The 27,690-nt window shown below is 48.5% G+C and overlaps 1 protein-coding gene across 6 annotated transcripts in view; it reads right to left on the bottom strand.

Moving 5' to 3' along the window:
* Positions 1-27,690, bottom strand: part of DIAPH2 (diaphanous related formin 2) — a 1,791,241-nt gene that overhangs the window by 752,456 nt on the left and 1,011,095 nt on the right. The window lies entirely within an intron of this gene.

Raw genomic sequence — 27,690 nt, 5'->3', positions numbered from 1 at the left:
AAGACGTGGATGAAAAAGACGTGGATGAAAAAGACGTGGATGAAAAAGACGTGGATGAAAAAGACGTGGATGAAAAAGACGTGGATGAAAAAGACGTGGATGAAAAAGACGTGGATGAAGAAGACGTGGATGAAGAAGACGTGGATGAAAAAGACGTGGATGAAGAAGACGAGGATGAAGAATACGTGGATGCAGAAGACGTGGATGAAGAAGACGTGGATGAAGACATGGATGAAGAAGACGTGGATGAAGAAGACGTGGATGAAGAAGACGTGGATGAAGAAGACGTGGATGAAGAAGACGTGGATGAAGACATGGATGAAGACATGGATGAAGAAGACGTGGATGAAGAAGACGTGGATGAAAAAGACGTGGATGAAGAAGACGAGGATGAAGAAGACGTGGATGAAGAAGACGTGGATGAAAAACACGTGGATGAAGAAGACGTGGATGAAGACGTGGATGAAGAAGACGTGGATGAAGACGTGGATGAAGATGTGGATGAAGAAGACGAAGATGAAGACATGGATGAAGAAGACGTGGATGAAGATGATGTGGATGAAGAAGACGTGGATGAAGAAGACGTGGATGAAGACGTGGATGAAGAGGACATGGATGAAGACGTCCAGTTTTGTCCCAAGCGCTGACCCCACACCCCAACGAGCCGCAGCTTTACTCACAGCAGAATGAAATAATTTAGTTCTGGACTCGGACCTTCATGAACTTTCTGCAGAACTTTTAGGATCCAGACTAAAGGAGAAGACCCTGCCGGCTCCTGGTAGCAATTTTTTCATGGTACAGAAGCAGAGAAGAGGAGGAATTCTTTCCACACTTTTCTCAGGACGGTGCTCTAGTCTATCACAGTGATGCTCCTGGAGGATGGTAAAATGTAACATTGAGAATAATGGGAGCGAGTGTGCTCCAGAGCCTGCGGGGCATTGTGTGCACTGAAAGGAAAGCTGCTCCTGCACAACGGCAGCGAGTGCTCCAGAGCCTGCGGGGCATTGTGTGCACTGAAAGGAAAGCTGCTCCTGCACAACGGCAGCGAGTGCTCCAGAGCCTGCGGGGCATTGTGTGCACTGAAAGGAAAGCTGCTCCTGCACAACGGCAGCGAGTGCTCCAGAGCCTGCGGGGCATTGTGTACACTGAAAGGAAAGCTGCTCCTGAACAACGGCAGCGAGTGCTCCAGAGGCTGCGGGGCATTGTGTGCACTGAAAGGAAAGCTGCTCCTGCACAACGGCAGCGAGTGCTCCAGAGCCTGCGGGGCATTGTGTGCACTGAAAGGAAAGCTGCTCCTGCACAACGGCAGCGAGTGCTCCAGAGCCTGCTGTGCATTGTGTGCACTGAAAGGAAAGCTGCTCCTGCACAACGGCAGCGAGTGCTCCAGAGCCTGCGGGGCATTGTGTGCACTGAAAGGAAAGCTGCTCCTGCACAACGGCAGCGAGTGTGCTCCAGAGCCTGCGGGGCATTGTGTGCACTGAAAGGAAAGCTGCTCCTGCACAACGGCAGCGAGTGCTCCAGAGCCTGCGGAGCATTGTGTGCACTGAAAGGAAAGCTGCTCCTGCACAACGGCAGCGAGTGCTCCAGAGCCTGCTGTGCATTGTGTGCACTGAAAGGAAAGCTGCTCCTGCACAACGGCAGCGAGTGCTCCAGAGCCTGCGGGGCATTGTGTGCACTGAAAGGAAAGCTGCTCCTGCACAACGGCAGCGAGTGCTCCAGAGCCTGCGGGGCATTGTGTGCACTAAAAGGAAAGCTGCTCCTGCACAGTGGCAGCGAGTGCTCCAGAGCCTGCTGGGCATTGTGTGCACTGAAAGGAAAGCTGCTCCTGCACAACGGCAGCGAGTGCTCCAGAGGCTGCGGGGCATTGTGTGCACTGAAAGGAAAGCTGCTCCTGCACAACGGCAGCGAGTGCTCCAGAGCCTGCGGGGCATTGTGTGCACTGAAAGGAAAGCTGCTCCTGCACAACGGCAGCGAGTGCTCCAGAGCCTGCTGTGCATTGTGTGCACTGAAAGGAAAGCTGCTCCTGCACAACGGCAGCGAGTGCTCCAGAGCCTGCTGTGCATTGTGTGCACTGAAAGGAAAGCTGCTCCTGCACAACGGCAGCGAGTGTGCTCCAGAGCCTGCGGGGCATTGTGTGCACTGAAAGGAAAGCTGCTCCTGCACAACGGCAGCGAGTGCTCCAGAGCCTGCGGAGCATTGTGTGCACTGAAAGGAAAGCTGCTCCTGCACAACGGCAGCGAGTGCTCCAGAGCCTGCTGTGCATTGTGTGCACTGAAAGGAAAGCTGCTCCTGCACAACGGCAGCGAGTGCTCCAGAGCCTGCGGGGCATTGTGTGCACTGAAAGGAAAGCTGCTCCTGCACAACGGCAGCGAGTGCTCCAGAGCCTGCGGGGCATTGTGTGCACTAAAAGGAAAGCTGCTCCTGCACAGTGGCAGCGAGTGCTCCAGAGCCTGCTGGGCATTGTGTGCACTGAAAGGAAAGCTGCTCCTGCACAACGGCAGCGAGTGCTCCAGAGCCTGCGGGGCATTGTGTGCACTGAAAGGAAAGCTGCTCCTGCACAACAGCAGCGAGTGCTCCAGAGCCTGCGGGGCATTGTGTGCACTGAAAGGAAAGCTGCTCCTGCACAACGGCAGCGAGTGCACCAGAGCATGCGGGGCATTGTGTGCACTGAAAGGAAAGCTGCTCCTGCACAACGGCAGCGAGTGCTCCAGAGCCTGCGGGGCATTGTGTGCACTGAAAGGAAAGCTGCTCCTGCACAACGGCAGCAAGTGCTCCAGAGCCTGCGGGGCATTGTGTGCACTGAAAGGAAAGCTGCTCCTGCACAACGGCAGCGAGTGCTCCAGAGCCTGTGGGGCATTGTGTGCACTGAAAGGAAAGCTGCTCCTGCACAACGGCAGCGAGTGCTCCAGAGGCTGTGGGGCATTGTGTGCACTGAAAGGAAAGCTGCTCCTGCACAACGGCAGCGAGTGCTCCAGAGCCTGCGGGGCATTGTGTGCACTGAAAGGAAAGCTGCTCCTGCACAACGGCAGCGAGTGCTCCAGAGCCTGCTGTGCATTGTGTGCACTGAAAGGAAAGCTGCTCCTGCACAACGGCAGCGAGTGCTCCAGAGCCTGCGGGGCATTGTGTGCACTGAAAGGAAAGCTGCTCCTGCACAACGGCAGCGAGTGCTCCAGAGCCTGCTGTGCATTGTGTGCACTGAAAGGAAAGCTGCTCCTGCACAAAGGCAGCGAGTGCTCCAGAGCCTGCGGGGCATTGTGTGCACTGAAAGGAAAGCTGCTCCTGCACAACGGCAGCGAGTGCTCCAGAGCCTGCGGGGCATTGTGTGCACTGAAAGGAAAGCTGCTCCTGCACAACGGCAGCGAGTGCTCCAGAGCCTGCTGTGCATTGTGTGCACTGAAAGGAAAGCTGCTCCTGCACAACGGCAGCGAGTGCTCCAGAGCCTGCGGGGCATTGTGTGCACTGAAAGGAAAGCTGCTCCTGCACAACGGCAGCGAGTGCTCCAGAGCCTGCTGTGCATTGTGTGCACTGAAAGGAAAGCTGCTCCTGCACAACGGCAGCGAGTGCTCCAGAGCCTGCGGGGCATTGTGTGCACTGAAAGGAAAGCTGCTCCTGCACAACGGCAGCGAGTGCTCCAGAGCCTGCGGGGCATTGTGTGCACTGAAAGGAAAGCTGCTCCTGCACAACGGCAGCGAGTGCTCCAGAGCCTGCTGTGCATTGTGTACACTGAAAGGAAAGCTGCTCCTGCACAACGGCAGCGAGTGCTCCAGAGCCTGCGGGGCATTGTGTGCACTGAAAGGAAAGCTGCTCCTGCACAACGGCAGCGAGTGCTCCAGAGCCTGCGGGGCATTGTGTGCACTAAAAGGAAAGCTGCTCCTGCACAGTGGCAGCGAGTGCTCCAGAGCCTGCGGGGCATTGTGTGCACTGAAAGGAAAGCTGCTCCTGCACAACGGCAGCGAGTGCTCCAGAGCCTGCGGGGCATTGTGTGCACTGAAAGGAAAGCTGCTCCTGCACAACGGCAGCGAGTGCTCCAGAGCCTGCGGGGCATTGTGTGCACTGAAAGGAAAGCTGCTCCTGCACAATGGCAGCGAGTGCTCCAGAGCCTGCGGGGCATTCTGTGCACTGAAAGGAAAGCTGCTCCTGCACAGTGGCAGCGAGTGTGCTCCAGAGCCTGCGGGGCATTGTGTGCACTGGATGGAAAGCTGCTCCTGCATAATGGCAGCGAGTGTTTTCCAGAGCCTACGGGGCATTGTGTGCACTGGATGGAAAGCTGCTCCTGCACAGTGGCAGCGAGTGTGCTCCAGAACCTGCGGTGCATTGTGTGCACTGAAAGGAAAGCTGCTCCTACACAACGGCAGCGAGTGCTCCAGAGCCTGCGGGGCATTGTGTGCACTGAAAGGAAAGCTGCTCCTGCACAATGGCAGCGAGTGTGCTCCAGAGCCTGCGGGGCATTCTGTGCACTGAAAGGAAATCTGCTCCTGCACAATGGGAGCGAGTGCTCCAGAGCCTGCGGGGCCATGTGTGCACTGAAAGGAAAGCTGCTCCTGCACAATGGCAGCGAGTGTGCTCCAGAACCTGCGGGGCATTCTGTGCACTGAAAGGAAAGCTGCTCCTGCACAACAGGAGCGAGTGCTCCAGAGCCTGCGCTTTTTGGCCTTCAGAGCTGCCTTCAATTGGTTCAAAAGTTCAATGTAATACCTTGCATTGATGGTGGAACCCTTTTGAAGGTAGTCCACTAGCAGCACACCCTCCTTATCCCAGAACACAGACACCATCATCTTAGTGGCTGATGTTTTCCTGCGTGCGTAGAACACTGTTCTCATAATCAACAAACACAAATTTTGAAAACATATATTAGACACATAAGGCTTTCAGGTGATGTAACATTCGTTACCATAGAAACAAAAAAAAATCACAAAGCCAAAAACTTATCAGCAGCCCCTTGTATCTTGGACTGATGGAGCAGATTGTGAAAGCTCTACTGAAAGAAGGAGACACTTCAGTATCTGGGTTACAGGGACTGTCTGAAGTAAAACTGAAGGAAGGCACCAATAACTTGCCAATGTTGAGGACCATAGACTCAGAGGTCGGCCAAGGAAACTTAGTGCAGCAGATGAAAGACACAGCTTACTGGCTTCAATATCAGAAGATATCCAGAAGGTACATCAGCTCAGAACAGGCAGCAACCAGTGGGACCAGGCTGCACTATACTGGCCAGAAGTGGTCTTCATGGAAGAACTGCAATCAAAAACCAAACCTTGCACTTGAAAACAAGACCAAGTGACTCAACTATAGGCAAGTGTGCTCAGCGGAACTGATGAAGGCAAAGGGCAGTAAGCAAATAATGGTGGGCTTTACATTGCTCCTTTCTTCATTTCCTTAATTAACACCTCTATGTATGAAAGCTTAATTTGCAGAATTTTTTCCACACATGCCTAGTGATGGATGCATACACCTGATTTAGTGAGCTCCCTCTACTGGTGGCTGTATAAATCTCTATGTAGTGAGCTCCCTCTAGTGGTGGCTGTATAAATCTGTATGTAGTGAGCTCCCTCTAGTGGTGACTGTATAAATCTGTATGTAGTGAGCTCCCTCTACTGGTGACTGTATAAATCTGTATGTAGTGAGCTCCCTCTAGTGGTGGCTGTATAAATATGTATGTAGTGTGCTTCCTCTAGTGGTGGCTGTATAAATATGTATGTAGTGAGCTCCCTCTAGTGGTGGCTGTATAAATCTGTATGTAGTGAGCTCCCTCTAGTGGTGACTGTATAAATCTGTATGTAGTGAGCTCCCTCTACTGGTGGCTGTATAAATCTCTATGTAGTGAGCTCCCCCTAGTGGTGGCTGTATAAATCTGTATGTAGTGAGCTCCCTCTACTGGTGGCTGTATAAATCTCTATGTAGTGACCTCCCTCTAGTGGTGGCTGTATAAATCTCTATGTAGTGAGCTCCCTCTAGTGGTGGCTGTATAAATATCTATGTAGTGAGCTCCCCCTAGTGGTGGCTGTATAAATCTGTATGTAGTGAGCTCCCTTTAGTGGTATCTGTATGTAGTGAGCTCTCTCTAGTGTTGACTGTATAAATATGTATGTAGTGATCTCCCTCTAGTGGTGACTGTATAAATCTGTATGTAGTGAGCTCCCTCTAGTGGTGACTGTATAAATCTGTATGTAGTGAGCTTCCTCTAGTGGTGGCTGTATAAATCTGTATGTAGTGAGCTCCCTCTAGTGGTGGCTGTATATATCTGTATGTAGTGAGCTCCCCCTAGTGGTGACTGTATAAATCTGTATGTAGTGAGCTCCCTCTAGTGGTGGCTGTATAAATCTGTATATAGTGAGCTCCCTCTAGTGGTGACTATATAAATCTCTATGTAGTGAGCTTCCTCTAGTGGTGGCTGTATAAATATGTATGTAGTGAGCTTCCTCTAGTGGTGACTGTATAAATCTGTATGTAGTGAGCTTCCTCTAGTGGTGACTGTATAAATCTGTATATAGTGAGCTTCCTCTAGTGGTGGCTGTATAAATATGTATGTAGTGAGCTCTCTCTAGTGGTGACTGTATAAATCTGTATGTAGTGAGCTTCCTCTAGTGGTGGCTGTATAAATCTGTATGTAGTGAGCTCCCTCTAGTGGTGGCTGTATATATCTGTATGTAGTGAGCTCCCCCTAGTGGTGACTGTATAAATCTGTATGTAGTGAGCTCCCTCTAGTGGTGGCTGTATAAATCTGTATATAGTGAGCTCCCTCTAGTGGTGACTATATAAATCTCTATGTAGTGAGCTTCCTCTAGTGGTGGCTGTATAAATATGTATGTAGTGAGCTTCCTCTAGTGGTGACTGTATAAATCTGTATGTAGTGAGCTTCCTCTAGTGGTGACTGTATAAATCTGTATATAGTGAGCTTCCTCTAGTGGTGGCTGTATAAATATGTATGTAGTGAGCTCTCTCTAGTGGTGACTGTATAAATCTGTATATAGTGAGCTTCCTCTAGTGGTGGCTGTATAAATATGTATGTAGTGATCTCCCTCTAGTGGTGACTGTATAAATCTGTATGTAGTGAGCTCCCTCTAGTGGTGACTGTATAAATCTGTATGTAGTGAGCTCCCTCTAGTGGTGACTGTATAAATCTATGTAGTGAGCTCCCCCTAGTGGTGACTGTATAAATCTGTATGTAGTGAGCTCCCTCTAGTGGTGACTGTATAAATCTGTATGTAGTGAGCTCCCTCTAGTGGTGACTGTATAAATCTCTATGTAGTGAGCTCCCCCTAGTGGTGACTGTATAAATCTGTATGTAGTGAGCTCCCTCTAGTGGTGACTGTATAAATCTCTATGTAGTGAGCTCCCCCTAGTGGTGACTGTATAAATCTGTATGTAGTGAGCTTCCTCTAGTGGTGGCTGTATAAATCTCTATGTAGTGAGCTCCCCTCTAGTGTTGGCTGTATAAATCTGTATGTAGTGAGCTCCCTCTAGTGGAGGCTGTATAAATCTGTATGTAGTGAGCTCCCTCTAGTGGTGGCTGTATAAATCTGTATGTAGTGAGCTTCCTCTAGTGCTGGCTGTATAAATCTGTATGTAGTGAGCTCCCTCTAGTGGTGACTGTATAAATCTCTATGTAGTGAGCTCCCCCTAGTGGTGACTGTATAAATCTGTATGTAGTGAGCTTCCTCTAGTGGTGGCTGTATAAATCTGTATGTAGTGAGCTCCCTCTAGTGGTGACTGTATAAATCTGTATGTAGTGAGCTTCCTCTAGTGGTGACTGTATAAATCTGTATGTAGTGAGCTCCCTCTAGTGGTGACTGTATAAATCTGTATGTAGTGAGCTCCCCCTAGTGGTGACTGTATAATCTGTATGTAGTGAGCTTCCTCTAGTGGTGACTGTATAAATCTGTATGTAGTGAGCTCCCTCTAGTGGTGACTGTATAATCTGTATGTAGTGAGCTTCCTCTAGTGGAGGCTGTATAAATCTCTATGTAGTGAGCTTCCTCTAGTGGTGGCTATATAAATATGTATGTAGTGAGCTCCCTCTAGTGGTGGATGTATATATCTGTATGTAGTGAGCTCCCTCTAGTGGTGACTGTATAAATCTGTATGTAGTGTGCTCCCTCTAGTGGTGGATGTATAAATCTGTATGTAGTGAGCTCCCTCTAGTGGTGACTGTATAAATCTGTATGTAGTGAGCTCCCTCTAGTGGTGGATGTATAAATCTGTATGTAGTGAGCTCCCTCTAGTGGTGGATGTATAAATCTGTATGTAGTGTGCTTCCTCTAGTGGTGGCTGTATAAATATGTATGTCGTGTGCTCCCCCTAGTGGTGGCTGTATAAATATGTATGTAGTGAGCTCCCTCTAGTGGTGGATGTATATATCTGTATGTAGTGAGCTCCCTCTAGTGGTTACTGTATAAATCTGTATGTAGTGAGCTCCCTCTAGTGGTGGATGTATAAATCTATATGTAGTGAGCTCCCTCTAGTGGTGGATGTATAAATCTGTATGTAGTGTGCTTCCTCTAGTGGTGGCTGTATAAATCTGTATGTAGTGAGCTCCCTCTAGTGGTGGCTGTATAAATATGTATGTAGTGAGCTCCCTCTAGTGGTGGATGTATAAATCTGTATGTAGTGTGCTTCCTCTAGTGGTGGATGTATAAATCTGTATGTAGTGAGCTCCCTCTAGTGGTGGCTGTATAAATCTGTATGTAGTGAGCTCCCTCTAGTGGTGACTGTATAAATCTCTATGTAGTGAGCTCCCCCTAGTGGTGGCTGTATAAATCTGTATGTAGTGAGCTCCCTCTAGTGGTGGCTGTATAAATATGTATGTAGTGAGCTCCCTCTAGTGGTGGATGTATAAATCTGTATGTAGTGTGCTTCCTCTAGTGGTGGATGTATAAATCTGTATGTAGTGAGCTCCCTCTAGTGGTGGCTGTATAAATCTGTATGTAGTGAGCTCCCTCTAGTGGTGGCTGTATAAATATGTATGTAGTGAGCTCCCTCTAGTGGTGGCTGTATAAATCTGTAAGTAATGAACTCCCTCTAGTGGTGGCTGTATAAATCTGTATGTAGTGAGCTCCCTCTAGTGGTGGCTGTTTAAATCTGTATGTAGTGAGCTCCCTCTAGTTGTGGCTGTATAAATCTGTATGTAGTGAGCTTCCTCTAGTGGTGGCTGTATAAATCTGTATGTAGTGAGCTCCCTCTAGTGGTGGCTGTATAAATCTGTATGTAGTGAGTATCCTCTAGTGGTGGCTGTATAAATCTGTATGTAGTGAGCTCCCTCTAGTGGTGGCTGTATAAATCTGTATGTAGTGAGCTCCCTCTAGTGGTGGCTGTATAAATCTGTATGTAGTGAGCTTGCTCTAATGGAGGACTATTTGGGACCCTGATGTAAATGTACCCTGTGGAGGAATATTTGGGACCCAGGTGTAAATGTATCCTCGGACCCCCATATTTCTGAAGGCATTGTGTATAATGTAGCAGTATGTTTGGAGCTGCACGTCCCCTGCCAGCAGACATGGTGTAACCTTCATGTAGCAATATGTCTATACACTGCAGTGCATCGAATCAGTGCGGTGCTCGGATGTGGGTCAGTAATGCTGGACGGACCCCGCTCATTCCGCCGGCGTTGTTTAATGCCCACATTTACAACGAATGCTTTTTCGCCGGCCATAAAACACCATCGAGGTTGCATTGTTAATGCAGAGCAATTTAACACACATGAACTGAACAGAAAAAAGCAAGAAAAAAACCTTCCTGATATTTAACTGGCAAATAAGCATCTGCCCGTAATGAAGATGTTATTAGTGTGTGGAGCCGGCGCGCTATCACTCTCATTTCCAGGCTGTTACAGCAGCTAATGAGTAGTGCGAGGCTTTACTAGCAGCCAGACCTCATCGGATCAGCCCTGGATGTGCTGCTTTGTGTCTCTGCTTATCAGGTATTCCAGTCAGAGCGTAATGAAACAATAAAGCCAATCTATCCTTCCAGGGAAGACCATGCAGTGCGGCTTCCCGCAGCCCTACAGAGCGGCACCGAGCACTGGTCCGGCCCACGAGCGAGGCCGGAGAAGGATGGAGGCTCTGACCACAGCTCATATTCCATCTCATTCATCATCTTATCAGAGCGAGGTCAGGACGAGGCCAGGATGAAGCCGGAACAAGGCCAGAGGAAGGTCAGGACGAGGCCAGGATGAAGCCGGAACAAGGCCAGAGGAAGGTCAGGACGAGGCCAGGATGAAGCCGGAACAAGGACAGAGGAAGGTCAGGACGAGGCCAGAGAGAGACCAGAATGACACCAGAACGAGGTCAGAACAAGGCAAGAACGAGGCCAGAGTGAGGCTAGGACGAGGCCAGGATGAAGCCGGAACAAGGCCAGAGGAAGGTCAGGACGAGGCCAGGATGAAGCCGGAACAAGGCCAGAGGAAGGTCAGGACGAGGCCAGAGAGAGACCAGAATGACACCAGAACGAGGTCAGAACAAGGCAAGAACGAGGCCAGAGTGAGGCTAGGACGAGGCCAGAATGATACCAGACCAAGATCAGAGCGAGGCCAGGACAAGGCCAGAATGGGGTCAGAATGATACCAGAATGAGGTCAGAGTGAGGCCAAAATGAGGCCAGAACAAGGTCAGAGTGAGGCCAGAATGAGGTCACAGTGAGGGCAGGACAATGTTAGAACGATGCCAAAACAAGGTCACAGTGAGGCCAGAACGAGGTCAGAGCGAGGCCATGACAAGGCCAGAACGAGGTCAGAGCGAGGCCATGACAAGGCCAGAACGAGGTCAGAGCGAGGCCAGAACGAGGTCAGAGCGAGGCCAGAACGAGTTCAGAGCGAGGCCAGAACGAGTTCAGAGCGAGGCCAGAACGAGGCCAGGATGAGGAAACAGCTGGAGTGCTGATTTAAGGAGCCTGTCCTCATTACATCACGACTAGAGATGGGTGAACTCGCAGATGTTCGGGGTCAGGAGTCCAGCAGTGCTTTAAAAAAAAAAAAAAGTATGGTTCGGGACCGGACTTGACCCCGGATGCCGAACCCCATATAAGTCTATGGGGACCCAAACGTCAGTGTTATAAAATGTTGAACAACGAAGAGCGGAATGCAGAGCTATATTATTAACCAAAGTGAATTGTGAGGGTGCTCGCCCATGAAAGACACAGCTATCAAATAAGAAAAAGAATGGACCAAAGAAGCATCGGCTCACTGAACGTACAAAAATTCACAATAAATGTGTCTTTTTCTTATTTGATAGCAGTGTTATAAAATAGTGTTAGTAACGGCCAGGGGGCAGTAAAAGCCAGAAAAATGGGGACTTGAGCGGGACAGTGACACTGAAGAGCCAGAACCTACCTTGCTTCAATTCTATACAGAATAATTAAGAACAATATTTTATTAAATCAATGTAAAAACACATAAAGGACTAAACAGCCCAATAGTAACAATAATCTCTTCCACCTGATAGGAGTGAGGAGCAGATATGGGGGCGACACGCTGCAGCACTATGCACATCCACATGATATCTGGGGCCCGCATCGTTTCGCCCCCTTAGGACATCATCCAGGGCGCCCCTTATGAAAATCGTTTTATGAGATAATGATACATAATCTGGTCCCTAGATATTATGTTTTTCCATTGTGTAGTAGCACAGTGAGCATAGGGACAGAAATAAGGGGCAGACAACGAGGAATGGGGGCACCGAACAAAGTAGGCTGACATTGATAGGTAGGGATATTCTACTGGTTGCAGTCAAACTGTTTGCATCTGTGATTGGTTGCCCTCACACTACCTGTCTGGGTTCCAGAAGGGGAGTTTAAAAATAAATAAATAATTGGACAAAATAGTGTAGAGTCCCCATATATTGATACCCAGCTGTATATCAAGATACAAGGGACCCCACAAGACTTTTTTTAAATTATTAAAGGAGATAAAGTAGACAGCTGGGAGCTGGTTTTCACAGGCCGGGGAGGCCCATGGTTATTGGGCCCTCCCCAGCCTAAAAATCGCAGCCTACAGCCGCTCCAGAATTGGAACATTGATTAGATGTGCCAATTCTGGCACTTTACCCGACTCATTGGGGTAAAATAAAACATTAATGACCTCTGTGATTTGTCAAAAAAATTACAGGTGTCATCAAGTCCGAGATAAGTAATGGGTAGATGGTCTATGAGACCCCCTCCATTACTAATTTTGTAAGTAAAAAGAAATAAACAGAAAACACAGAGAAACATTCTGTATTTAAAAAAAACAAATTCTGTTTTCTCCAATTTATTAACGACCAAAACACCCCTGCAGATTATTATTATTATTATTATTTATTATTATAGTGCCATTTGTTCCATGGCGCTTTACAAGTGAAAGGGGTGTACATAATAGGGACAAGTACAATAATCGTAAACAAAACACAGACTGGTACAGGAGGAGAGAGGTCCATGCCCGCGAGGGCTCACAGTCTACAAGGGATAGGTGAGGATACAGTAGGTGAGGGTAGAGCTAATTGTGCGGCACTGTGTCAGGGTTACAGCAGGTTGTAGGCTTGTTGGAGGAGATGGGTCTTCAGGTTCCTTTTGAAGCTTTCCAAGGTATGTGAGAGTCTGATATGCTGAAGTAGAGCATTCCAGAGTATGGGGGAGGCACGTGAGAAATCTTGGATGCGATGGTGGGAAGAGGAGATGAGAGGGGAGTAGAGAAGGAGATCTTGTGAGGATCGAAGGTTACATGCAGGTAACCGCCCGGAGACTAGGGCACAGATGTAGGGAGGAAACAGGTTGTGGATGGCTTTGTATGTCATGATTAATGTTTTGAACTGGAGTCATTGGGCAGTGAGAAGCCAGTGAAGGGATTGGCAGAGAGGAATGGTCAGGGAGTAGCAAGGGGACAGGTGGATTAGTCAGGCAACATAGTTTAGAATAGATTGTAGGGGTGCGAGACTGTTAGAAGGGAGGCCACAGAGCAGGAGGTTGCAATAATCCAGGCGGGAGATAATAAGGGCATGCACTAGGGTTTTTGCAGCTTCTTGGGAAAGGAATGTTCGGATCCGGGAAATATTTTTGAGTTGGAGGCGGCAGGAGGTGAAGAGGGCTTGGATGTGTGGCTTGAAAGAGAGATCAGAGTCTAGAGTTACTCCCAAGCAGCGAGCACGTGGCACTGGGGAAAGTGAGCAGCCATTGATATTGATGGATATGTCAGTGGGGGAGTTCAGTGAGGAGGAGGAAAGATGATAAATTCTGTTTTGTCCATTTCAGTTTTAGGAATCGAGTAGAGAAAAAGGATGAAAAAGCAGACAGACATTGTGGGATTCTGGTTAGTAGGGAGGTGATGTCAGGTCCAGAGAGGTAGATCTGTGTGTCATCGGCATAGAGATGATACTGGAAGCCGTGGGACTCTATGAGCTGTCCCAGGCCGAAGGTGTAGTTGGAGAACAGCAGGTGTCCTAGAACTCAACCTTGGGGAACACCGACAGATAGGGGCGAGATGAGGAAGTGGTGTGAGAATGGGAGACGCTGAAAGTTCGGTCGGTTAAGTATGAGGAGATCTAGGATAGCGCCAAGTCTGTGATGCCCAGAGATGAGAGAATCTGTAGTAGAAGGGAGTGGTCTACTGTGTCAAAGACAGAGGACTGGTCCAGGAGGAGGACAGAGTAGTGTCGCTTGGCTTTGGCGGTTAGTAGGTCGTTAGTGACTTTAGTTAGGGCAGTTTCAGTGGAATGATGCGGTCGGACGCCAGATCTGATGTAATCCCCACCACAACTATCCCAGCTCTGCTATATCTGCTCATAATAGAAAATGTGACCGTGCACTGCACGTGAGCCACAGCTGTGAGAGTGGTCATGTCAGTGAGTTCACCTGAGGTCACAGCTGTCCGTTTCCATGGTATCCCAGCTGTGACCTAAGGTGAACTGACCTGAGGTGAACTCATTGAACTTGATGACCTCACCTCAGGTGAAGTCATTGAAATTAATGCCGGATTACTGGATTTGGTGATGTTAGCATGTTGATCTAATGCCAGGGCCATAGCAAACCCTCCGGAGCCAATGCTGGGGCCACAGCAATGCAGCTGAGCACTATTACTCTTGCATGTGTGAAGTAGATGGAGGTCACAGGAGCCTGGAGCCCCCTACAAATAACATCACTGGCTGGTTACAGTCACAGGGCATACGTCGATGTGTTGCTTTACTCACTCTACTAACCCTCTCAATAAGGAGCCTCCATTTTAGCAGAAATTCCTGTCGATTTTCTTCCCTTCTTCCCGGGATGTCACCTTGTGACAAGATAACGTTTCCAGCGCCTGCAATTTCGTGCCATCTCTCTAACTGCTGCTTAATTGCCTCCACGTTTCCTTCTAATCTCTGTTTGGATTATTTTAAATACATTTTTGTAGTATAGGAATAAATCCGCCGCCGCCTCGTACCTCCTTAGCGTAGCTTTAAATTGCACAATAGGTCTTCTGGGAAAAGAGATGTTGACAGCGCTAACGTGTTAATGAGTAATAGATTGCATTAATAGCTAAACTCTTATCTATGTTTCTACTTTATATAACACTCAAAGACAAAACGGTACAAAGCACAGCTGGCTTCATATTAAGTACTTCTTTATAGAGAAATGACAGCGTACCCTGGGGATCGAGCGCAAGGTGCTCAATGACTCTATATTCGCAGTCAGAGGGAAAAAGTAATATGCACATAACATACGTGTGATCGGCACAACATGTCACAGTGATATTGCTTTTCTGTCATGTCTGGATACAAAATCCACATAATCGGCATATTAATGACTAATGTATATTCCAATATATTCATCGGAATAAACATCTCCCCTCCTTATAACATGAGGACGATATCGCGCCCATCGCTCCTGCAGGACCCGGCACGGCAAGTCCTGAGCTGACAGCTAAACACTGCCACCTGGGCTGTCCAGCAACAAGTCACAAGCTAAACAGGCCCAACGGAAAAAAGCCATGTAAAAAAGTCCCAAAGACAAAGGGAACAAGAGAAAAAAGCCATGTAAAAAAGTCACAAAAACAAAGGGAACAAAAGAAAAAAGTCATGTAGAAAAGTCCCAAAGACAAAGGGAACAAGAGAAAAAAGTCATGTAGAAAAGTCACAAAGACAAAGGGAACAAAAGAAAAAAGTAATCTAGAAAAGTCACAAAGACAAAGGGAACAAGTGAAAAAAGTCATGTAGAAAAGTCCCAAACACAAAGGGAACAAGAGAAAAAAGTCATGTAGAAAAGTCACAAAGACAAAGGGAACAAGTGAAAAAAGTCATGTAGAAAAGTCCCAAACACAAAGGGAACAAGAGAAAAAAGTCATGTAGAAAAGTCACAAAGACAAAGGGAACAAGAGAAAAAAGTAATCTAGAAAAGTCACAAAGACAAAGGGAACAAGTGAAAAAAGTCATGTAGAAAAGTCCCAAACACAAAGGGAACAAGAGAAAAAAGTCATGTAGAAAAGTCACAAAGACAAAGGGAACAAGTGAAAAAAGTCATGTAGAAAAGTCCCAAACACAAAGGGAACAAGAGAAAAAAGTCATGTAGAAAAGTCACAAAGACAAAGGGAACAAGTGAAAAAAGTAATCTAGAAAAGTCACAAAGACAAAGGGAACAAGTGAAAAAAGTCATGTAGAAAAGTCCCAAACACAAAGGGAACAAGAGAAAAAAGTCATGTAGAAAAGTCACAAAGACAAAGGGAACAAGTGAAAAAAGTAATCTAGAAAAGTCACAAAGACAAAGGGAACAAGTGAAAAAAGTCATGTAGAAAAGTCCCAAACACAAAGGGAACAAGAGAAAAAAGTCATGTAGAAAAGTCACAAAAACAAAGGGAACAAGTGAAAAAATAACGTAGAAAAGTCACACAAAAAAAGGGAACATGTGAAAAAAATAATGTAGAAAAGTCACAAAGACAAAGGGAACAAGTGAAAAAAAATAATGTACAAAAGTCACAAAAACAAAGGGAACAAGTGAAAAAAAAAATAATGTAGAAAAGTCACAAAAACAAAGGGAAGGAGTGGAAAAAAAAAGTCATGTTGAAACGTCACAAAAGCAAAGGGAACAAGTGAAAAAAAAAGTCATGTAGAAGTCACAAAAACAAAGGGAACATGTGAAAAAAAATAATGTAGAAAAGTCACAAAAGCAAAGGCAAGAAGTGAAAAAGTCATGTAGAAAAGTCACAAAGGCAAAGGCAAGAAGTGAAAAAGTCATGTAGAAAAGTCACAAAGGCAAAGGCAAGAAGTGAAAAAGTCATGTAGAAAAGTCACAAAAACAAAGGGAACAAGTGAAAGAAGTCATGTAGAAAATAATGTAGAAAAGACAAAAACAAAGGAAACAAGTGAAATAAGTCATGTAGAAAATAATGTAGAAAAGACAAAAACAAAGGGAACAAGTGAAAAAAAAATAATATACAAAAGTCACAAAAACAAAGGGAAGAAGTGAAAAAAAGTCATGTAGAAAAGTCACAAAAACAAAGGGAACATGTGAAAACAAATAATGTAGAAAAGTCACAAAGACAAAGGGAAAAAGTGAAAAAAAAAGTCATGTAGAAAAGTCACAAAAATAAAGGGAGCAAGTGAAAAAAAGTAATGTACAAAAGTCACAAAAACAAAGGGAACAAGTGAAAATAGTAATGTAGAAAAGTCACAAAAAATAAAGGGAACAAGTGAAAAAAGATACATACAAATGGAACAAGTGAAAAACAGGACACAGAAAAGTCACAAATGGAAAAAAAGGTCTCAACTCACAAGAACAAAGGAATCAAGTGAAAAAATAATGTAGAAAAGTCACAAAGACAAAGGGAACAAGTGAAAAAAGTAATGTCGAAAAGTCACAAAAATAAAGGGAAGAAGTAAAAAAAGTCATGTAGAAAAATCACAAAAACAAAGGGAAGAAGTGAAAAAAGTAATGTCGAAAAGTCACAAAAATAAAGGGAAGAAGTGAAAAAATAACGTAGTAGAAAAGTCACAAAGACAAAGGGAAGAAGTGAAAAAAGTAATGTAGAAAAGTCACAAAAACAAAGGGAACAAGTGAAAAAAGTAATGTAGAACAATCACAAAAACAAAGGGAAAAAGTGAAAAAAGTAATGTCGAAAAGTCACAAAAATAAAGGGAAGAAGTGAAAAAATAACGTAGTAGAAAAGTCACAAAGACAAAGGGAAGAAGTGAAAAAAGTAAGGTAGAACAATCACGAAAACAAAGGGAAAAAGTGAAAAAAGATACATGGAAATGGAACAAGTGAAAAACAGGAGACAGAAAAGTCACAGATGGAAAAAGGTCTCAAGTCACAACAAATGAATCAAGTGAAAAAATAATGTAGAACAGTCACAAAAACAAAGGGAACATAAATTATTGGTCATGCGCCGCCCAACTATACCGTGACTGTGGGGAGGAATCGAGCGTTGCGTTACAGACTATAGAGGGACCGTGACCGTGGGGAGGAATCGAGCATTGCATTACAGACTATAGAGGGACCGTGACCGTGGGGAGGAATCGAGCGTTGCATTACAGACTATAGAGGGACCGTGACCGTGGGGAGGAATCGAGCATTGCATTACAGACTATAGAGGGACCGTGACCGTGGGGAGGAATCGAGCATTGCATTACAGACTATAGAGGGACCGTGACCGTGGGGAGGAATCGAGCATTGCATTACAGACTATAGAGGGACCGTGACCGTGGGGAGGAATCGAGCATTGCATTACAGACTATAGAGGGACCGTGACCGTGGGGAGGAATCGAGCATTGCATTACAGACTATAGAGGGACCGTGACCGTGGGGAGGAATCGAGCATTGCATTACAGACTATAGAGGGACCGTGACCGTGGGGAGGAATCGAGCATTGCATTACAGACTATAGAGGGACCGTGACCGTGGGTAGGAATCGAGCATTGCATTACAGACTATAGAGGGACCGTGACCGTGGGGAGGAATCGAGCATTGCATTACAGACTATAGAGGGACCGTGACCGTGGGGAGGAATCGAGCATTGCATTACAGACTATAGAGGGACCGTGACCGTGGGGAGGAATCGAGCATTGCATTACAGACTATAGAGGGACCGTGACCGTGGGGTGGAATCGAGCATTGCATTACAGACTATAGAGGGATCGTGACCGTGGGGAGGAATCGAGCATTGCATTACAGACTATAGAGGGACCGTGACCGTGGGGAGGAATCGAGCATTGCATTACAGACTATAGAGGGACCGTGACCGTGGGGTGGAATCGAGCATTGCATTACAGACTATAGAGGGATCGTGACCGTGGGGAGGAATCGAGCATTGCATTACAGACTATAGAGGGACCGTGACCGTGGGGAGGAATCGAGCATTGCATTACAGACTATAGAGGGATCGTGACCGTGGGGAGGAATCGAGCATTGCATTACAGACTATAGAGGGACCGTGACCGTGGGGAGGAATCGAGCATTGCATTACAGACTATAGAGGGACCGTGACCGTGGGGAGGAATCGAGCATTGCATTACAGACTATAGAGGTACCGTGACCGTGGGGTGTAATCGAGCATTGTATTACAGACTATAGAGGGACTGTGACCGTGGGGAGGAATCGAGCATTGCATTACAGACTATAGAGGGATCGTGACCGTGGGGAGGAATCGAGCATTGCATTACAGACTATAGAGGGACCGTGACCGTGGGGAGGAATCGAGCATTGCATTACAGACTATAGAGGGACCGTGACCGTGGGGAGGAATCGAGCATTGCATTACAGACTATAGAGGGATCGTGACCGTGGGTAGGAATCAATCATTGCATTACAGACTATAGAGGGACCGTGACCGTGGGGTGGAATCGAGCATTGCATTACAGACTATAGAGGGACCGTGACCGTGGGGTGGAATCGAGCATTGCATTACAGACTATAGAGGGACCGTGACCGTGGGGAGGAATCGATCATTGCATTACAGACTATAGAGGGACCGTGACCGTGGGGAGGAATCGAGCATTGCATTACAGACTATAGAGGGACCGTGACCGTGGGGAGGAATCGAGCGTTGCGTTACAGACTATAGAGGGACCGTGACGTGGGGAGGAATCGAGCATTGCATTACAGACTATAGAGGGACCGTGGCCGTGGGGAGGAATCAATCATTGCATTACAGACTATAGATGGACCGTGACCGTGGGGAGGAATTGAGCATTGCATTACAGACTATAGATGGACCGTGACCGTGGGGAGGAATCGAGCATTGCATTACAGACTATAGAGGGACTGTGACCGTGGGGAGGAATCGAGCATTGCATTACAGACTATAGAGGGACTGTGACCGTGGGGAGGAATCGAGCATTGCATTACAGACTATAGAGGGACTGTGACCGTGGGGAGGAATCGAGCATTGCATTACAGACTATAGCGGGACCGTGACCGTGGGGAGGAATCGAGCATTGCATTACAGACTATAGCGGGACCGTGACCGTGGGGAGGAATCGAGCATTGCATTACAGACTATAGAGGGACCGTGACCGTGGGGAGGAATCGAGCATTGCATTACAGACTATAGAGGGACCGTGACCGTGGGGAGGAATCGAGCATTGCATTACAGACTATAGAGGGACCGTGGCCGTGGGGAGGAATCGAGCATTGCATTACAGACTATAGCGGGACCGTGACCGTGGGGAGGAATCGAGCGTTGCATTACAGACTATAGAGGGACCGTGACCGTGGGGAGGAATCGAGCATTGCATTACAGACTATAGAGGGACCGTGGCCGTGGGGAGGAATCGAGCATTGCATTACAGACTATAGAGGGATCGTGGCCGTGGGGAGGAATCGAGCATTGCATTACAGACTATAGCGGGACCGTGACCGTGGGGAGGAATCGAGCGTTGCATTACAGACTATAGAGGGATCGTGGCCGTGGGGAGGAATCGAGCATTGCATTACAGACTATAGCGGGACCGTGACCGTGGGGAGGAATCGAGCATTGCATTACAGACTATAGCGGGACCGTGACCGTGGGGAGGAATCGAGCATTGCATTACAGACTATAGCGGGACCGTGACCGTGGGGAGGAATCGAGCATTGCATTACAGACTATAGAGGGACCGTGGCCGTGGGGAGGAATCGAGCATTGCATTACAGACTATAGAGGGACCGTGACCGTGGGTAGGAATCGAGCATTGCATTACAGACTATAGCGGGACCGTGACCGTGGGGAGGAATCGAGCATTGCATTACAGACTATAGAGGGACCGTGACCGTGGGGAGGAATCGAGCATTGCATTACAGACTATAGAGGGACCGTGACCGTGGGGAGGAATCGAGCATTGCATTACAGACTATAGAGGGACCGTGACCGTGGGGAGGAATCGAGCATTGCATTACAGACTATAGAGGGATCGTGACCGTGGGGAGGAATCGAGCATTGCATTACAGACTATAGAGGGACCGTGACCGTGGGGAGGAATCGAGCATTGCATTACAGACTATAGAGGGACCGTGACCGTGGGGAGGAATCGATCATTGCATTACAGACTATAGAGGGATCGTGACCGTGGGGAGGAATCGAGCATTGCATTACAGACTATAGAGGTACCGTGACCGTGGGGAGGAATCGAGCATTGCATTACAGACTATAGAGGGACCGTGACCGTGGGGAGGAATCGAGCATTGCATTACAGACTATAGAGGGACTGTGACCGTGGGGAGGAATCGAGCATTGTATTACAGACTATAGAGGGACCATGACCGTGGGGAGGAATCGAGCATTGCATTACAGACTATAGAGGGACCGTGACCGTGGGGAGGAATCGAGCATTGCATTACAGACTATAGAGGGACCGTGACCGTGGGGAGGAATCGAGCATTGCATTACAGACTATAGCGGGACCGTGACCGTGGGGAGGAATCGAGCATTGCATTACAGACTATAGAGGGATCGTGACCGTGGGGAGGAATCGAGCATTGCATTACAGACTATAGCGGGACCGTGACCGTGGGGAGGAATCGAGCATTGCATTACAGACTATAGAGGGACCGTGACCGTGGGTAGGAATCAATCATTGCATTACAGACTATAGAGGGATCGTGACCGTGGGGAGGAATCAATCATTGCATTACAGACTATAGAGGGACCGTGACCGTGGGGTGGAATCGAGCATTGCATTACAGACTATAGAGGGATCGTGACCGTGGGTAGGAATCAATCATTGCATTACAGACTATAGAGGGACCGTGACCGTGGGGTGGAATCGAGCATTGCATTACAGACTATAGAGGGACCGTGACCGTGGGGTGGAATCGAGCATTGCATTACAGACTATAGAGGGACCGTGACCGTGGGGAGGAATCGATCATTGCATTACAGACTATAGAGGGACCGTGACCGTGGGGAGGAATCGAGCATTGCATTACAGACTATAGAGGGACCGTGACCGTGGGGAGGAATCGAGCGTTGCGTTACAGACTATAGAGGGACCGTGACCGTGGGGAGGAATCGAGCATTGCATTACAGACTATAGAGGGACCGTGGCCGTGGGGAGGAATCGAGCATTGCATTACAGACTATAGAGGGACCGTCGCCGTGGGGAGGAATCAAGCATTGCATTACAGACTATAGAGGGACCGTGACCGTGGGTAGGAATCGAGCATTGCATTACAGACTATAGAGGGATCGTGACCGTGGGGTGGAATCGATCATTGCATTACAGACTATAGAGGGATCGTGACCGTGGGGAGGAATCGAGCATTGCATTACAGACTATAGAGGTACCGTGACCGTGGGGTGTAATCGAGCATTGTATTACAGACTATAGAGGGACCGTGACCGTGGGGAGGAATCGAGCATTGCATTACAGACTATAGAGGGACCGTGACCGTGGGGAGGAATCGAGCATTGCATTACAGACTATAGAGGGACCGTGACCGTGGGGAGGAATCGAGCATTGCATTACAGACTATAGAGGGACCGTGACCGTGGGGAGGAATCGAGCATTGCATTACAGACTATAGAGGGACCGTGGCCGTGGGGAGGAATCGAGCATTGCATTACAGACTATAGAGGGACCGTCGCCGTGGGGAGGAATCGATCATTGCATTACAGACTATAGAGGGATCGTGACCGTGGGGAGGAATCGAGCATTGCATTACAGACTATAGAGGTACCGTGACCGTGGGGTGTAATCGAGCATTGTATTACAGACTATAGAGGGACCGTGACCGTGGGGAGGAATCGAGCATTGCATTACAGACTATAGAGGGACCGTGACCGTGGGGTGTAATCGAGCATTGTATTACAGACTATAGAGGGACCGTGACCGTGGGGAGGAATCGAGCATTGCATTACAGACTATAGCGGGACCGTGACCGTGGGGTGTAATCGAGCATTGCATTACAGACTATAGAGGGACCGTGACCGTGGGGAGGAATCGAGCATTGCATTACAGTCTATAGAGGGACCGTGACCGTGGGGAGGAATCGATCATTGCATTACAGACTATAGAGGGATCGTGACCGTGGGGAGGAATCGAGCATTGCATTACAGACTATAGAGGGACTGTGACCGTGGGGAGGAATCGAGCATTGCATTACAGACTATAGAGGGACCGTGACCGTGGGGAGGAATCGAGCATTGCATTACAGACTATAGAGGGACCGTGACCGTGGGGAGGAATCGATCATTGCATTACAGACTATAGAGGGATCGTGACCGTGGGGAGGAATCGAGCATTGCATTACAGACTATAGAGGGACTGTGACCATGGGGAGGAATCGAGCATTGCATTACAGACTATAGAGGGACCGTGACCGTGGGGAGGAATCGAGCATTGCATTACAGACTATAGAGGTACCGTGACCGTGGGGTGTAATCGAGCATTGTATTACAGACTATAGAGGGACCGTGACCGTGGGGAGGAATCGAGCATTGCATTACAGACTATAGAGGGACCGTGACCGTGGGGAGGAATCGAGCATTGCATTACAGACTATAGAGGGACCGTGACCGTGGGGAGGAATCGAGCATTGCATTACAGACTATAGAGGGACCGTGACCGTGGGGAGGAATCGAGCATTGCATTACAGACTATAGAGGGACCGTGACCGTGGGGAGGAATCGAGCATTGCATTACAGACTATAGCGGGACCGTGACCGTGGGGAGGAATCGAGCATTGCATTACAGACTATAGAGGGACCGTGACCGTGGGGAGGAATCGAGCATTGCATTACAGACTATAGAGGGACCGTGACCGTGGGGAGGAATCGAGCATTGCATTACAGACTATAGCGGGACCGTGACCGTGGGGAGGAATCGAGCATTGCATTACAGACTATAGAGGGATCGTGACCGTGGGGAGGAATCGAGCATTGCATTACAGACTATAGCGGGACCGTGACCGTGGGGAGGAATCGAGCATTGCATTACAGACTATAGAGGGATCGTGACCGTGGGTAGGAATCAATCATTGCATTACAGACTATAGAGGGACCGTGACCGTGGGGTGGAATCGAGCATTGCATTACAGACTATAGAGGGACCGTGACCGTGGGGTGGAATCGAGCATTGCATTACAGACTATAGAGGGACCGTGACCGTGGGGAGGAATCGATCATTGCATTACAGACTATAGAGGGACCGTGACCGTGGGGAGGAATCGAGCATTGCATTACAGACTATAGAGGGATCGTGACCGTGGGGAGGAATCGAGCATTGCATTACAGACTATAGAGGGACCGTGACCGTGGGGAGGAATCGAGCGTTGCGTTACAGACTATAGAGGGACCGTGACCGTGGGGAGGAATCGAGCATTGCATTACAGACTATAGAGGGACCGTGACCGTGGGGAGGAATCGAGCATTGCATTACAGACTATAGAGGGACCGTGGCCGTGGGGAGGAATCGAGCATTGCATTACAGACTATAGAGGGACCGTGACCGTGGGGAGGAATCGAGCATTGCATTACAGACTATAGAGGGACCGTGACCATGGGGAGGAATCGAGCATTGCATTACAGACTATAGAGGGACCGTGACCGTGGGGAGGAATCGAGCATTGCATTACAGACTATAGAGGGACCGTGACCGTGGGGAGGAATCGATCATTGCATTACAGACTATAGCGGGATCGTGGCCGTGGGGAGGAATCGAGCATTGCATTACAGACTATAGAGGGACCGTGACCGTGGGGAGGAATCGAGCATTGCATTACAGACTATAGAGGGACTGTGACCATGGGGAGGAATCGAGCATTGCATTACAGACTATAGAGGGACCGTGACCGTGGGGAGGAATCGAGCATTGCATTACAGACTATAGAGGGACCGTGACCGTGGGGAGGAATCGAGCATTGCATTACAGACTATAGAGGGACTGTGACCGTGGGGAGGAATCAAGCATTGCATTACAGACTATAGCGGGACCGTGACCGTGGGGAGGAATCGAGCATTGCATTACAGACTATAGAGGGACTGTGACCATGGGGAGGAATCGATCATTGCATTACAGACTATAGAGGGACTGTGACCATGGGGAGGAATCGAGCATTGCATTAACGACTATAGAGGGACCGTGACCGTGGGGAGGAATCGAGCATTGCATTACAGACTATAGAGGGACCGTGACCGTGGGGAGGAATCGAGCATTGCATTACAGACTATAGAGGGACCGTGACCGTGGGGTGGAATCGAGCATTGCATTACAGACTATAGAGGGATCGTGACCGTGGGGAGGAATCAAGCATTGCATTACAGACTATAGAGGGACTGTGACCGTGGGGAGGAATCAAGCATTGCATTACAGATTATAGAGGGACCGTGACCGTGGGGAGGAATCGAGCATTGCATTACAGACTATAGCGGGACCGTGACCGTGGGGAGGAATCGAGCATTGCATTACAGACTATAGAGGGACCGTGACCGTGGGGAGGAATCGAGCATTGCATTACAGACTATAGAGGGACTGTGACCATGGGGAGGAATCGAGCATTGCATTACAGACTATAGAGGGACCGTCGCCGTGGGGAGGAATCGAGCATTGCATTACAGACTATAGAGGGACTGTGACCGTGGGGAGGAATCGAGCATTGCATTACAGACTATAGAGGGACTGTGACCGTGGGGAGGAATCGATCATTGCATTACAGACTATAGAGGGACCGTGACCGTGGGGAGGAATCGAGCATTGCATTACAGACTATAGAGGGACCGTGACCGTGGGGAGGAATCGAGCATTGCATTACAGACTATAGAGGGACCGTGACCGTGGGGAGGAATCGAGCATTGCATTACAGACTATAGAGGGACCGTGACCGTGGGGAGGAATCGAGCATTGCATTACAGACTACAGAGGGACCGTCGCCGTGGGGAGGAATCGAGCATTGCATTACAGACTATAGAGGGACTGTGACCGTGGGGAGGAATCGAGCATTGCATTACAGACTATAGAGGGACCGTGACCGTGGGGAGGAATCGAGCATTGCATTACAGACTATAGCGGAACCGTGACCGTGGGGAGGAATCGAGCATTGCATTACAGACTATAGAGGGACCGTGACCGTGGGGAGGAATCGAGCATTGCATTACAGACTATAGAGGGACCGTGACCGTGGGGAGGAATCGAGCATTGCATTACAGACTATAGAGGGACCGTGACCGTGGGGAGGAATCGAGCATTGCATTACAGACTATAGCGGAACCGTGACCGTGGGGAGGAATCGAGCATTGCATTACAGACTATAGAGGGACCGTGACCATGGGGAGGAATCGAGCATTGCATTACAGACTATAGAGGGACCGTCGCCGTGGGGAGGAATCGAGCATTGCATTACAGACTATAGAGGGACTGTGACCGTGGGGAGGAATCGAGCATTGCATTACAGACTATAGAGGGACCGTGACCGTGGGGAGGAATCGAGCATTGCATTACAGACTATAGAGGGACCGTGACCATGGGGAGGAATCGAGCATTGCATTACAGACTATAGAGGGACCGTGACCGTGGGGAGTAATCGAGCATTGCATTACAGACTATAGAGGTACCGTGACCGTGGGGTGGAATCGATCATTGCATTACAGACTATAGAGGGACCGTCGCCGTGGGGAGGAATCGAGCATTGCATTACAGACTATAGAGGGACTGTGACCGTGGGGAGGAATCGAGCATTGCATTACAGACTATAGAGGGACCGTGACCGTGGGGAGGAATCGAGCATTGCATTACAGACTATAGAGGGACCGTGACCATGGGGAGGAATCGAGCATTGCATTACAGACTATAGAGGGACCGTGACCATGGGGAGGAATCGAGCATTGCATTACAGACTATAGAGGGACTGTGACCGTGGGGAGGAATCGAGCATTGCATTACAGACTATAGAGGGACTGTGACCGTGGGGAGGAATCGAGCATTGCATTACAGACTATAGAGGGACCGTGACCGTGGGGAGGAATCGAGCATTGCATTACAGACTATAGAGGGACCGTGACCGTGGGGAGGAATCGAGCATTGCATTACAGATTATAGAGGGACCGTGACCGTGGGGAGGAATCGAAGCATTGCATTACAGACTATAGAGGGACCGTCGCCGTGGGGAGGAATCGAGCATTGCATTACAGACTATAGAGGGACTGTGACCATGGGGAGGAATCGAGCATTGCATTACAGACTATAGAGGGACTGTGACCATGGGGAGGAATCGAGCATTGCATTACAGACTATAGAGGGACCGTGACCGTGGGGAGGAATCGAGCATTGCATTACAGACTATAGAGGGACCGTGACCGTGGGGAGGAATCGAGCATTGCATTACAGACTATAGAGGGACTGTGACCGTGGGGAGGAATCGAGCATTGCATTACAGACTATAGAGGGACTGTGACCATGGGGAGGAATCGAGCATTGCATTACAGACTATAGAGGGACCGTGACCGTGGGGAGGAATCGAGCATTGTATTACAGACTATAGAGGGACCGTGACCGTGGGGAGGAATCGAGCATTGCATTACAGACTATAGAGGGACTGTGACCGTGGGGAGGAATCAAGCATTGCATTACAGACTATAGAGGGACTGTGACCGTGGGGAGGAATCGATCATTGCATTACAGACTATAGAGGGACCGTGACCGTGGGGAGGAATCGATCATTGCATTACAGACTATAGAGGGACCGTGACCGTGGGGAGGAATCGAGCGTTGCATTACAGACTATAGAGGGACTGTGACCGTGGGGAGGAATCGAGCATTGCATTACAGACTATAGAGGGACCGTGACCATGGGGAGGAATCGAGCATTGCATTACAGACTATAGAGGGACCGTGACCATGGGGAGGAATCGAGCATTGCATTACAGACTATAGAGGGACCGTGACCGTGGGGAGGAATCGAGCATTGCATTACAGACTATAGAGGGACCGTGACCATGGGGAGGAATCGAGCATTGCATTACAGACTATAGAGGGACTGTGACCGTGGGGAGGAATCGAGCATTGCATTACAGACTATAGAGGGACTGTGACCGTGGGGAGGAATCGAGCATTGCATTACAGACTATAGAGGGACCGTGACCATGGGGAGGAATCAATCATTGCATTACAGATTATAGAGGGACCGTGACCGTGGGGAGGAATCGAGCATTGCATTACAGACTATAGAGGGACCGTGACCGTGGGGAGGAATCGAGCGTTGCATTACAGACTATAGAGGGACCGTGACCGTGGGGAGGAATCGAGCATTGCATTACAGACTATAGAGGGACCGTGACCGTGGGGAGGAATCG

The sequence above is a fragment of the Anomaloglossus baeobatrachus genome, chromosome 9 (genome assembly GCF_048569485.1).
Source record: "Anomaloglossus baeobatrachus isolate aAnoBae1 chromosome 9, aAnoBae1.hap1, whole genome shotgun sequence".
Lineage (NCBI taxonomy): Eukaryota > Metazoa > Chordata > Amphibia > Anura > Aromobatidae > Anomaloglossus > Anomaloglossus baeobatrachus.
This window is presented reverse-complemented; position numbering and strand designations above follow the sequence as displayed.